This window comes from Mobula birostris, chromosome 4 (assembly GCF_030028105.1).
Source record: "Mobula birostris isolate sMobBir1 chromosome 4, sMobBir1.hap1, whole genome shotgun sequence".
NCBI classification, from domain to species: Eukaryota; Metazoa; Chordata; class Chondrichthyes; order Myliobatiformes; family Myliobatidae; genus Mobula; species Mobula birostris.
The window spans coordinates 184,097,038-184,109,280 of record NC_092373.1 but is presented as its reverse complement, the minus strand read 5'-3'; the positions used below and the strand labels follow the sequence as shown (position 1 = coordinate 184,109,280).

Sequence of the window (12,243 nt, the reverse complement as noted above, 5' to 3'; positions counted from 1 at the left end):
CAGAAGAGGCCCCAGTGATCCAGGAAATTGAAACCACGCATTAATACGCCTCATACTATTCTTGTACTCACAGCAATCCTGAGATTACTACCCTAGGGTCATGAATGTCCAGGACTAGTTTAACTTCCCAAAGTAAATTACTCTATTCACAAGTTTACAGATGACAACACTGTACTGGACTAGATCTCAAACAATGACGAAACAGAATACAAGGAGGAGACAGGCATGATCTCAGTGGCTCTTACCAACATTCACAGATGCACATAAAAAGCATCCTATCCGGATGCATCACAGCCTGGTGCGACAACTGCTCTGTCCAGGACAGCGAGAAATTGTGGAGACTTGCTAATGCAGTCCAGTAAATCACAGAAACCAGCCATACCTTCTGGCTTAGTCCTACACCTCCTGCTGCCTTGGAAAAGCTGCCAACATGATCAAAGGCTCTATGCACCCCAGACATTTTTCTTCTCCCCTCTCGCGACAGGCAGAAGATTCAAAAGCTTGAGAGCGTGATGCACGATACTCAAAGACAGTTTCTCTCCTGCTATTATCAGATACTTGAATGCTAAAATAACTCGATCTCCATTTGCCTGGTTGTGGTCCTTTGCACTTTATTTGTCTACCTGCACTGTGCTTTCTCTGTAACTGTAACACTTGGGAGACCAGATGTCTGAGAGTCTCAGACATCCCACCTCTCCCGGAAGTTCCGGGAGTCTCCCGCATATTGATAGTGGCTCCCTGATGCCCACAAATTATATACAATATCCCCGAAATCAATACTTTTGAGAGCGAGCGAGCAAGTGCGAGAGTGACCATGAGAGAGAGAGAGAGAGAGAGAGTGAGCACGAGAGAGTGATCGAGAGAGAGAGAGAGAGAGAGAGAGAGAGAGAGAGAGAGAACACGTTCCATGGCAGAGTGTTCCAAAAACAGAAAATATAAAACGTACGTCACCCCAGACGACCCTAAAGTGTACCCCTGCCTAATAGTGGTCAAAAATAATGACAGTGTTGCTCGTTGCACTGTTTGCAACAGTGACTTTTCTATTACCCGTGGTGGGTTAAGACTGTAAAAGACATGTTGAGGTGAGTTTAACAGGTGTCATTCATTCATTCGCATAGCTAACATTATTTAAACTAGCTGGCTAGCTGCTAAAGAGCTACTCCACTGCAGACATCCCACCTCTCCCGGAAGTTCCGGGAGTCTCCCGCAGATTGATGGTGCTTCCTCCCTGAAATGAGTTTTTGCAGTGTGGGACGTCTGGAGTCTGAGTGTCCACCGGGAAGGTAAGAGGTCCATAGTCTGTAAGGCTGCAAATCCACAAGTCGACTGGAGACTGAAGGCCTGGAGGCAGCCTGTGCTGTAGTTGTCTGTGTGTGAGTGAGTGGGTTGGTGGACGGGAGGAAGGAAAGGGGCTCGCTTTGCTGTTGTTTTATTTTGTTGCTGTTATTGTTGTAGCTTGCGTTGTTCTGCTGAACATGGGGGAGGGGGCATGCTACGTAGGCACTGGACACTTGCGGGCTGCCCCCAGCATAGTCTTAGGTTGTGCTGGTTGCTAATGCAAGTGGCACACTGCACTGTATATTTCGATGTACATGAAACTGAATACCGGTGTTGGTGATTGCATTGGTAGAAGTGACTAGCACACAGTTCTTGTTGAGTCCTGTGAGAACACCCTTTGCTACGTTGTGCAGAAGTACAATGGGACAAGCCCGGAAGAGATCAATCAGCTCAAAATGGACACCACTGAGGCTCTGTGGATCATCAGGAGCAGCAGAGACATACACTGCCATAATCTGTAGCACCATGGCCAGGCACTTACAAGGACAGACTCACCAACACCAGTGTCCTAGCGGACACCAACACAAATTCACTTTGATAAAGCAATATCAACTCCAACAGATAGGTCATGTCATCCAGATGCCAAACAGATCCTTTCCTTTTAGCAGAAGGTAGGTCAGCGGGCCCCTGATGAAAGAAAATGTTTCAAAGACAACATCAAATTCAGCCTGAAGAAATTCAATGTTACATCTAAAAACTGGCAAGATGTTGCACTCAAAAGACACAACTGAAAGAAATCTGTTCAAGAAGAGAATGTGCTATTTGAGAGTGACCTCTGCTGTGCCCCAGAAAACCAGCAGCGTTGAAAGGAGAGTCTGAACAAACCGAAAGATCTAAGCACTAACCACAGACAGCACTTACTCTTGCCTACACTGCACCAGAGCGTGTGGATCCCAGAACGGTCTCTACAGCCTCTTAAGAGGACATCATACTCAAGTGATCACACTACTTACTTCAGTCTACCAATACCATCACACCAGGAATCAAACCTGGGTCAATGAAGAGTGTAGAAGAGCATGCTAACAGCAGCGGCAGGCATCCCGAGTATGATAAGGTGCTGGCCTAGTAAAGATACACTACAGGACTACTCAATGCTAAACAACTAGATCATGTTGCTTGATATACACCAGTGTGGATAACTTCAGTCACTGCTACTTGACACAACTTAACCTATAGACTCACTTTCATAGACTGTTTACAACTCGCATTCTCACTATAATTTTTATTTGAGCAATTTGTCTTCTTTTGTACATTGGTTGCTTGTGTGTAGTTTTTCATTAATTCTATTGTATTTATTTCATTTCTTGTAAATGTCTGCAAGAAACTGAATCTCAAGGTAGTATATAGTAGAATATATTTTACTTTGACATTGATATGTAGCTTCTGATCTCACAACCAATGGATCAGATCAAATCTACAGTCCTGTCACACCCAGTTGAGAATTATGGTGGATGACTAAAGAGCTTTTTTTTAAATTTTATTGAGACGCAGCGCGGATAGACACTTCTGGCCCTTCGAACCACGTCGACTGGTAGTCCCCGGATTTTAACCCCAGCCTAATCAGCGGACAATTTGCAATTATCGGTTAACCTACCAACCAGTACATCTTTGGACTGCGGGTGGAAACTGGAACACCCGGAGGAAACCCACGCAGTCAGGGGGCGAACACACAAACTCCTTCCTGGAAGCAGAGGGATGTGAAACCAGGCTGCTTGCACTGTAAAGCATCATGGAGCCTCCAAGAAACTGTCCATTCTCAACCACAGGGTCCAGGATGCAAACATTAAGGAACAGCTTGAAGGATTTTAACCATGTTCAGCCAGATAGATGACCAATTTCTACTTTCTCCCAAGTTCCTCCCCACCACTGAACCTAATCTTCGTCCATTGTGACTCACTCCATACGATAGCAAGAAATGGATGAAACCACTGGATAACAAAGACTATGGGACCAGACAACGTCCTGCTGTGCTGAGGAAGGCCCACACTCCAGAGCAACTTTTGCCTCTGGCTAATCAGTTCACATTCACTTACAACGCTGCCATCTACCTAACAATGTGGAAAATTGTCCAGGTCTGTCCTGTTGACCAGAAGCAGGGCTAATTCGATCTTCCAGTCCCCCTGCTATCACTCTACTCTCAGTTATTAGCAAGTGCTATCGAGTGGCACTTCATCGACATTAAACAACTCACCGACATTGGTAAATGAAAGTCAGAAAAGAACAGCAGATGTTGGAAATCTGATATAAACACTAAAGTGCTGGAAACACTCTACAAGGAGATCCCTCAAACTTCAATATAATTTGCTAATTCTTTCCACAGATGCTGCATGACCCACTGAGTGTTTCCAAAATGTTCAATTTTTATCACAGTTGCCCAGTTTGGGCCTTGCTAGGACCACTCAGACCTCTTCACAGCCCTGGTCCAAGCACTGAGTCACAGAGCAATAGGGTACTTCAGCATGGATACGGGATCTTTGGCCAAACATGTCCATGCCAACCATGTTGTCCACCTAGCTAGCCCTAGTTCCCTGCATTTGGCCCTAATCCCTCCAGGCCTTGTACCTATCCAAGCGGTTCTCAAATGATAATATTTCACCAGCCTCAACCATTTCTTCCGGCTGTTCCTTCTATATACTCATCATCTTCTGTGTGAAAGAATTGTCCCTCAGGTGCCTTTTAAATCTTTCCCCTTGCACCATAAATCTATGCCCCCTAGTTTTGAATTCTTCTACGTTTGGGAATTACCTATGCCTCTTATAACTTTAAACATTTCTATAAGGTTGCCTCTAATTTTTTTCTGAGTCCTTCCAGTTTCTTGTTTGCTGCTCAAGATTTAAAACGATATGGGCCAAATGCAGGCAAATGAAGCTCAGGTCGACAACCTGATCAACATGGATGAGTTGAGCCAATGGGCCTGTTGCCTTGACCTATGAGGTTATATATATTATGCAGCTTTGGTTGATCACAGGGGCCATAAGATAAACTCATAGGGTCAAGGCAACAAGATACAGTATTACCAAATTGAATACTTACTACTTCTGTATTTACCAGAGAAGCTAACAAGGTTAATCTATTATTAAAAGAAACAATCAAAAAGATATAAAGACTTGCATTACTTATTATGGATTTCCTTCTTGAACTGGGTGCGAGTATGCAAAACAATAATTATAAAAGAGTCATTAATAATTAATCCTGCTGAAAGTAAGCAATACTGGTGGAATGTTGAGCTTGCAACCACATGGCCTGGTTGAAGCAATTAGGTGGATGAACATTAGGGAGGAAGCAATAGAGGGCTGCCTTGTTACATTGTAGGAACAGGTTTGTGTGAAGTATGGATGCTAGTTTAGACATCAAGACCCATTTCTCAGCTGTAATTTTATATAAAAGTTACAAAATACATTTGCCATGGCTGAAAGGCCATAGTTGGGAGCTTAACATCAAAGGATATACCTTGTATCGAAAGGACAGGCAGGAAGGCATCGGCGGTGGTGTGGCTCTGTTGGTAAGAGATGGAATTACATCTTTAGAAAGAGGTGACATAGGACCAGAGAACGTTGAATCTTTGTGTGTGGAGTTAAGAAATTGCAAGGGTAAAAAAAAAAATTAAGGGAATCACATGCAGGCCTCCAAACAGTAGCCAAGATGTGGGGTTGAGGTTGCAGAGGGAGCTGGAAAATAACATGTAATAAGGGTAATGTCACAATTGTAATGGAGAACTTCAATATGCAAAGGGATTTGGAAAATTCGCTTGGTGTCAGATCACAAAAGAGGGAATTTGTTGAGTCCCTACAAGATGGCTCTTTAGAGCAGCTTGTGCTTGAGCCTACTTGGGGAAAAGCCATATTAGTTTGGGTGTTGTGTAATAATCCAGATCTTATTAGGGAGCTTAACATAAAGGAACCCTTGGGAGGCCATGATCATTATGATTGAATTCTTACTGCAATTTGAGAGGGAGAAGCATAACTCACATGTATCTATATCACAATGGAATGAAGGAAATTACAGAGGCACGAGAGAGGAGATTGTCTAAGTGGATTGGAGAAGGATACTGGTGGAGACGACGGCAGAGCAGAGATGGCTGAAGTTTCTGGGAATAGTTCATAAGGCACATGAAAGATATGTTCCACAGAGGTAGAAGTTCTCAAATGGCAGGGGTAGGCAACCATGGCTGACCAAGGAAGTTAAGGACTGCATAAAAGCCATGGAAATGGCATACAAAATAGCAAAAGTGAGTGGGAAATTGGGTGATTTTGAAGCTTTTAAAATCCAACAAAAGGCAACTAAAAAAGCTATAAGAAGGGAAAAGTTGAAATATGAGGGCAGCCAAGCCAATAATATAAAGAAGAATACCAAAAGTTTTTTTCAGTTATATAAAGTGTAAAAGGGAGGTGAGAGTTCATATTGGACCACTGGAAAATTATGTTGGTGAAGTAGTAATGGGGGACAAAGAAATGGCAGATGAACTTAATGGGTATTTTGCATCTGTCTTCACTGTGGAAGACACTAGCAGTGTGCAAGTGGTCCGTGGGTGTCGGAGAGCAGGAGTGAGTGCCATTGCTATTACAAAGGAAAAAGTATTAGGCAAACTCAAAGGTCTTAAGGTGGATAAATCACCTGGGCCAGATGAACTACATCCCAGAGTCCTGAGAGAGGTTGCTGAAGAGATAACGGATGCATCGGCCATGACCTTTCAAGAATCACGATTCTGGCAAGGTCCCGGAGGACTGGAAGATTGCAAATGTCACTCCACTCTTTAAGAAGGGAGGAAGGCAAAAAAAAAGGAAATTATAGGTCAGCTAGCCTAACCAAAGAAGTTGGGAAAGTGTTGGAGTCTATTATTACCAATGAGGTTTCAAGATACTTGGAGACTAATGATGAAATAAGTCGAAGTTAGCATGGTTTCTGTAAAGGGAAATCTTGCATAACAAATCTGTTAAAATCTTCAAGGAAGTAACAAGCAGGGTAGACAAAGGAGAGGCAATGGATGTCATTTACTTGGATTTTCAGAAGACATTTGATAAGCTACCACACGAGGCTTGTGAACAAGATAAAATCCTATGGTGTTACAGGAAAGATACTGGCATGGGTAGCCGATTGGCTGACAGGCAGGAGGCAGCGAGTGGGAATAAAAAGGGGCCTTTTCTAGTTGGCTGCCAGTGACTAGAGGTGTTCCTCAGGGGTCTGGATTGGGACCGCTACTTTTCACATTGTTTGTCAGTGATCTAGATAACGGAATTGCTGTCTTTGTGGCAAAGTTTGCAGATGATACGAAGATGGGTGGAGGGGTAGGTAGTGCTGAGGAAGCAATGCAAGTGCAGCAGGACTTAGACAAATTGGAAGAATGGGCAAAAATGGCAGATGAAATACAGTGTTGGAAAATGTGTGATAATGCATTTTGGTAAAAGGAACAATAGTGTGGACTATTATCTAGATGGGGAGAAGGTTCAAACATCAAAGGTGCAGGGGGACTTAGGAGTCCTCGTGCAAGACTCCCAGAAGGTTAATTTACAGGTTGAGTCTGTGGTAAAGAAGGCAAATGCAATGTTAGCATTTGTATCAAGGGGAACAGAATATAAAAGCAAGAAGATAATGCTGAGCCTTTATAAGACACTAGTCAGGCTGCACTTGGAGTATTGTCAACAGTTTTGGGCCCCATATCGCAGAAAGGCTGTATTGTCATTGGAGAGGGTCCAGAGGACGTTCACGAGAATAATTCCAGGAATGTAGGAGTTAACATATGAGGAGTGTTTGGCAGCTTTGTGCCTGTACTCACTGGAACTTAGAAGAATGTTGGAGGGGGGAAATCTCACGGAAACCTACCTAATATTGAAAGGACGAGATAGGGTGGATGTGGAGAGGATGTTTCTGATAGTGGGGGTATCCAGAACTACAGGGCCCAGCCTCATAATTGAGGGTGACCCTTTAGAACAGAGATAAGGAGGAGTTTTTTTAGCTGGAGAATAGTAAATCTGTGGAATTCTCTGCCACAAAGAGCAGTGGAGGCCAAGTCTGTGCATATACTTAAGGCAGAAGTTGATTGTTTCCTGATCAGTCAGGGTTTCGAGGGATACGGCGAGAAGGCAGGTGTATGGGACTGAATGGGATCCAGGATCAGACATGATGGAATGGTGGAGCATATTCGATGGGCTGAATGGCCCAATTTTGCTCCTATGTCTTACGGTCTTTAGACCAGAAGTGGAGAAGTTACGGAAAAGAAAATTATTTGCTGATTTTGTTCAGCTGCCTTTGATCCTTCAAGAATCAAAGATTTCAGGTAACCCAGGAGCTCCAAAACTTTTAACACCATGGACCAATACCATGAAGCAAGGGGTCTATGGGCCCCAGGTTGGGAACCCCTGGGGGTAAACAGAAGCTGGAGTGTTCTTTTTGGAGCAAAGAAGATTGATTCAAGGTTCAAGCTTCAGAGTAAATTTATTATCAACGTATCTACACGTACTGTGTGTCACCATATACTACCCTGAGATTCATTTTCTTGCAGGTATTCAATGGTTGGAGGGATGGTACAAGGTCATGTTCAACTCAAAGCAAGCTATCCCCATTGGTAGGTGGCTTGAGGACCAACCAGCGCAAAATGAAAATTTTGGGCAAAAGATTCAAGGGTGATGAAAAGAATCAACACTCCCGAAAGGTTTGAATCAAAGAGCAATAGGACATGGATGCAAGTCCACGCCGACCAACGTGATCCGCAGCTCACCGTCAGCTCGGGGTATGGAGGTCGAATTAATATCTCCAAAAGGAAGTGGACAGGCCCTTGAAAGGTTACACGGAAAGAATGAAACTAAGAACAATAATGGGCCCGGTGCTGTCATAATTTTACCATGATATTATATTCTAAAATGTGCCCTTAACTGCAGACTGCTTCAAACGTCGTCAAACCTCACAATATTTTGATATCCTTCGGCAGGACGCTGTTTCCTTCAAGCATTGTCACAGAAACCGTCGATCTGGAGAAGATCATCAGTCAAGTCGACATGACATTGAGAGCAAAAAACAAAGGTAACTGACATGGATTCGTTTTTAAATACATTTTAATCTTCAGTTAACCTATATCGCTCTTAATAGAATTGGATGGGTAGATAAAAATATAATTTGCCCAGTGACTGCAAACTTTAATTAACATCACTCATTTCGGAAAATGATTGTACGGGGGCTCGATCCTCGCTTTTGGTACAGGCGTGACTTGCATCACTTTAGTCACCAGGCTCCTCCCAAAAATAATTCAACCGCGGAAACCAGCGAAATAAAGACAATGTTTCCTGATACCAATCCCAACCATAAAGTTCCACCGATGTGTAAACCAATATCCTTCGCCCATCACCCTAATCCCCAACGCAAGCCAGAGGTTTCCTTTCAACCAGAATTAAGAAGCCGTCACCTGACGTGACCTCCCGCTTAAAATCGGGAGAGCGGGCTAGGAGAGTAGCACACCGCCAGGGCAGCTACTGCGCTGATTTAAAATAAAGGTTAGTTGCATTCACATCGTGGTCTGATTTAAAATATAATAAAACATACAAATGGTGCAGTGCAGTGAAGCTCTGCCTTCCTTCCAGGAGAGCGGACAAGTTGAGAGTCCCTTTAAATCAGATCACGTACACAATCCGCTTACATCACCGAGGCCAGAGAGCCGAACGTACATCGCGCCCAGATGAGAACCACATTCAGTATTACCTGCTTCGTTCAGCGTTGATTTTGCAGCTAATTTCAAACAGGGTTTAAAATGAGCCAGCTGAACAGGTATAAACGAAAGTCCGCAATTCACATTCCGTGCAACAGATCCGGTATTCTTAGAAGCAAAGCCTCTGTTTCACGCCCTTAAAATATTCCCCACCTGTCACGGCTCTGCAATCATCTCTAAGTCAGTTTAACTGCTAAACTTGGGACCAACTTAAATCCATCGTCCGTACCAAAAGTAGTCGGGTGCGCGTTATTAAGACGCCCTTTTGTTAGTCACGGGGTGGGTGTAGAGGAGGAGCAAGTACTCACCGTTGAGGTACATCCTGCGGTGAGGGCAAAGTTGTTCGCTTGCGATCAGGTCAAGAGTCTCTCAAAGAAAACCCCTCCCGAGGAGGAGGGAGCTTCTTGCGGGCTCCTCCGGCTGTGCTGTTGGTGGCGAATTGTCAAGTGTGGACATTCGCATGGTAGCAGCCTCGGTCCTGCCTCCAGCCTTGCGCCAGCCTATCAGCTCCTGCAAGCCGTCATGCCTCGATGGCAAAACAGCCCCACACCTTCGCTCAACCGGCGTCCGTGACCAGAGCTGCTCCCTTCCCCGAGTGCAATGCTGTTTTAACAGGCAGGACTTGCCTCTCGCACGTCCCCGAGCCTGCAAAGCGAGCCAAGATAGTGTGGCAGCGATCTACTTTGACCCTAGGCTGGTCGATGAAGAGAGAAAAAACAATTGTAACATTTCTGGAAAATTCAACCTCTTCACTCGCTTGGCAGCTCCTGTCGTGACCCAAGTACAGTTTGCTCGCGCTAACTTGCGCTGTCCCTTCTAAGGCATCGCAGTCGGAACTGTTAGGCTTATCGTTGTCCTGCAGGCTGCCATGATAAATGTAGGAGGGTGAAAAGAAAGGGTGTGATGTGTGACAAGGTGGCTATGGCCCGCGTCTAATGCAGCGCGGTGGGTTGAAAAGGAAATCTTATTTTAGACTGGGCCAGTCCAGCAGGCAACACACCAGTCACTGAGAGACCCGGGTTTGCGAAGAAGGTAAAGACTCGGTGATCTCACAAAGCACAGGGAGATTCCGAAAGGCTGGTGTTCAGTGTTGAGAGCAGGCAGCAGGTCAAAGATTTAGCCAACACAGTTATTCTGGGTGGAACGAGCCAACACAGTTATTCTGGGTGGAACGAGCCAACACAGTTATTCTGGGTGGAACGAAGGGGGAAGGGACCAAGCCTTTTTTCTAAATCTTTCCATCGATCCTATCTCTCCCAAGTGCCCCCCCGCCCTAATTTTGGCCAGTTGATTTTAATTTCTCTGCTATAACGGTACAGCGGGGTAGCGGCTATCGCAGCGCCAACCTGCCAGCCTCCCGGCATCAATTCCTGCCACTCTCTGTAAGGAGTTTGTACATCTTCCCAGGCTGTGACGGTGTGTGTTTCCTCTGGTTTCCACCCACACCCCAAAGACTACGGGTTAGGAGTTTAATGGGTCACATGGATATGACTGCGTGGCACCAACTCGGGCCTGTTACTGCCCTCCATCTCTAAGGAAGTAAGGACTACAGCATAGAAACAGGCCCTTCGGCTTATCTTGTTCAAAGTTAAAAGCAGGTATATTATCAAAGTATACACATATTGCCATATACAAACCGAGATACATTTTCTTGTGGGCATTCACGGTAAATGCAAGAAACACGATAGAATCAATGAAAGACTACACACAGCGATACTGACAAACAACCAATGTGCAAAAGACAACAAGCTGTGTGAATACAAAAAAACACAAAATAATTATTATAAGTAAATAAATAAGCAATAAATATTGGGAACATGAGATGAAGAGTCCTTGAAAATGAGTTCGTGGGTTCTGGGAGCAGTTCGGTGAAGGGATTGAATGAAGTTGTCCCCTCTGGCTCAAGAGCCTGATGGTTGAGGGGTAATAATTGTTCCTGAACCTGGTGGTGTGGGTCCTGAGCTCCTGTACTTTCTTCCTGATTGCAGCAGTGGGGGTCTGAAGATGGATGCTGCTTTCCTACAACAGTGCTCCATGTATATGTGTTCAATGAGGGGAGGGCTGTATCTGTGATGGACTGGACTGTATCCACTACTTTTTGTAGGCATTTCTGTTCAAGGGCATTGGTGTTTCCATACCAGTCAGTATACTGCACGCATCTGTAGAAGTTTGTCAAAAGTTTTAGATGACATGCTGAATCTTCACAAACCTCAAAGAGAGCTGCTAGCGTGATTCATTCCTCATGGCACGTACACGCTAGCTTGGTCTTCCTCTTAGTTCCATCTAGCTGCGGCCGTATCGTAGCCCTCCATACCTCTCTCATCCAAGTACCTCTCCAAACTTCTCCTAAATGTTACAATTGGACACACGTCTATCTCTTCCGCAGCAGCTCAGTTCACACTCGAACCACCCTCTGAGTGAAGAAGATCCCCCTCAAATTTATCTTTCATCCTCATCCTATAACCTCTTGTTCTTGTCTCACCCAACCTGATATTAAAAAAAGCCTGCACCCTATCTATAGTCCTCATAATTTTGTATACCAATATAAGATCTCCCCTAAAGCATGTTATACAATTTCAACATAATATTCCAACTCCTGTACTCAATCACGAGGAAATCTGCCGATGCTGGAAATTCAAGCAACACACAAACGTGGCAGGTCAGACAGCATCCATATATAGGAAGAGGTACAGTCGACGTTTCAGGCCGGGACCCTTTGTCAGGACTAACTGAAAGAAGAGATAGTAAGAAATTTGAAAGTGGGAGGGTGAGGCATTCATATGGGTCTGCATTCCCAGGTTCCTTTGCTCTACTGCACGCTTCAGAACACTAATATATATTATAGGCATCCGTTAGTCTCGTGAGACCATGGATTTGCGCCTTGGAAGGTTTCCAGGGCGCAGGCCTGGGCAAAGTTGTATGTAAGACTGGCAGTTGCCCATGCTGCAAGTCTCCCCTCTTCACACCACCGATGTTGTCCAAGGGAAGGGCATTAGGACCCATACAGCTTGGCACCGATGTCATCGCAGAGCAATGTGTGGTTGAGTGCCTTGCTCAAGGACACAACATGCTGCCTCAGCTAAGGCTCGAACTGGTGACCTTCAGATGACTAGACCGACGCCTTCACCAGTTGGCCATGTGCCAGCACTAACATTCACTGTATAAGTCCAACACTGATTTGTCCTCCCATAACGCAACACTTCACATTT

At 44.8% G+C, this 12,243-nt stretch overlaps 1 protein-coding gene across 4 annotated transcripts in view; it reads right to left on the bottom strand.

Annotated features, from left to right (window-relative positions):
• lzts3a (leucine zipper, putative tumor suppressor family member 3a) overlaps positions 1-9,472 on the bottom strand; it is a 226,491-nt gene extending 217,019 nt beyond the window's left edge. For 3 of the 4 annotated variants that reach the window (XM_072256668.1, XM_072256671.1, XM_072256673.1), the window contains exon 1: positions 9,343-9,472. The gene's annotated coding sequence lies outside the window, so the exon portion shown is untranslated. Of the gene's footprint in view, positions 1-9,027; positions 9,066-9,342 lie in introns of those variants that run through there. The other variant, XM_072256670.1, reaches the window with a different exon arrangement.
• Between the last annotated feature and the right edge of the window lie 2,771 nt (positions 9,473-12,243).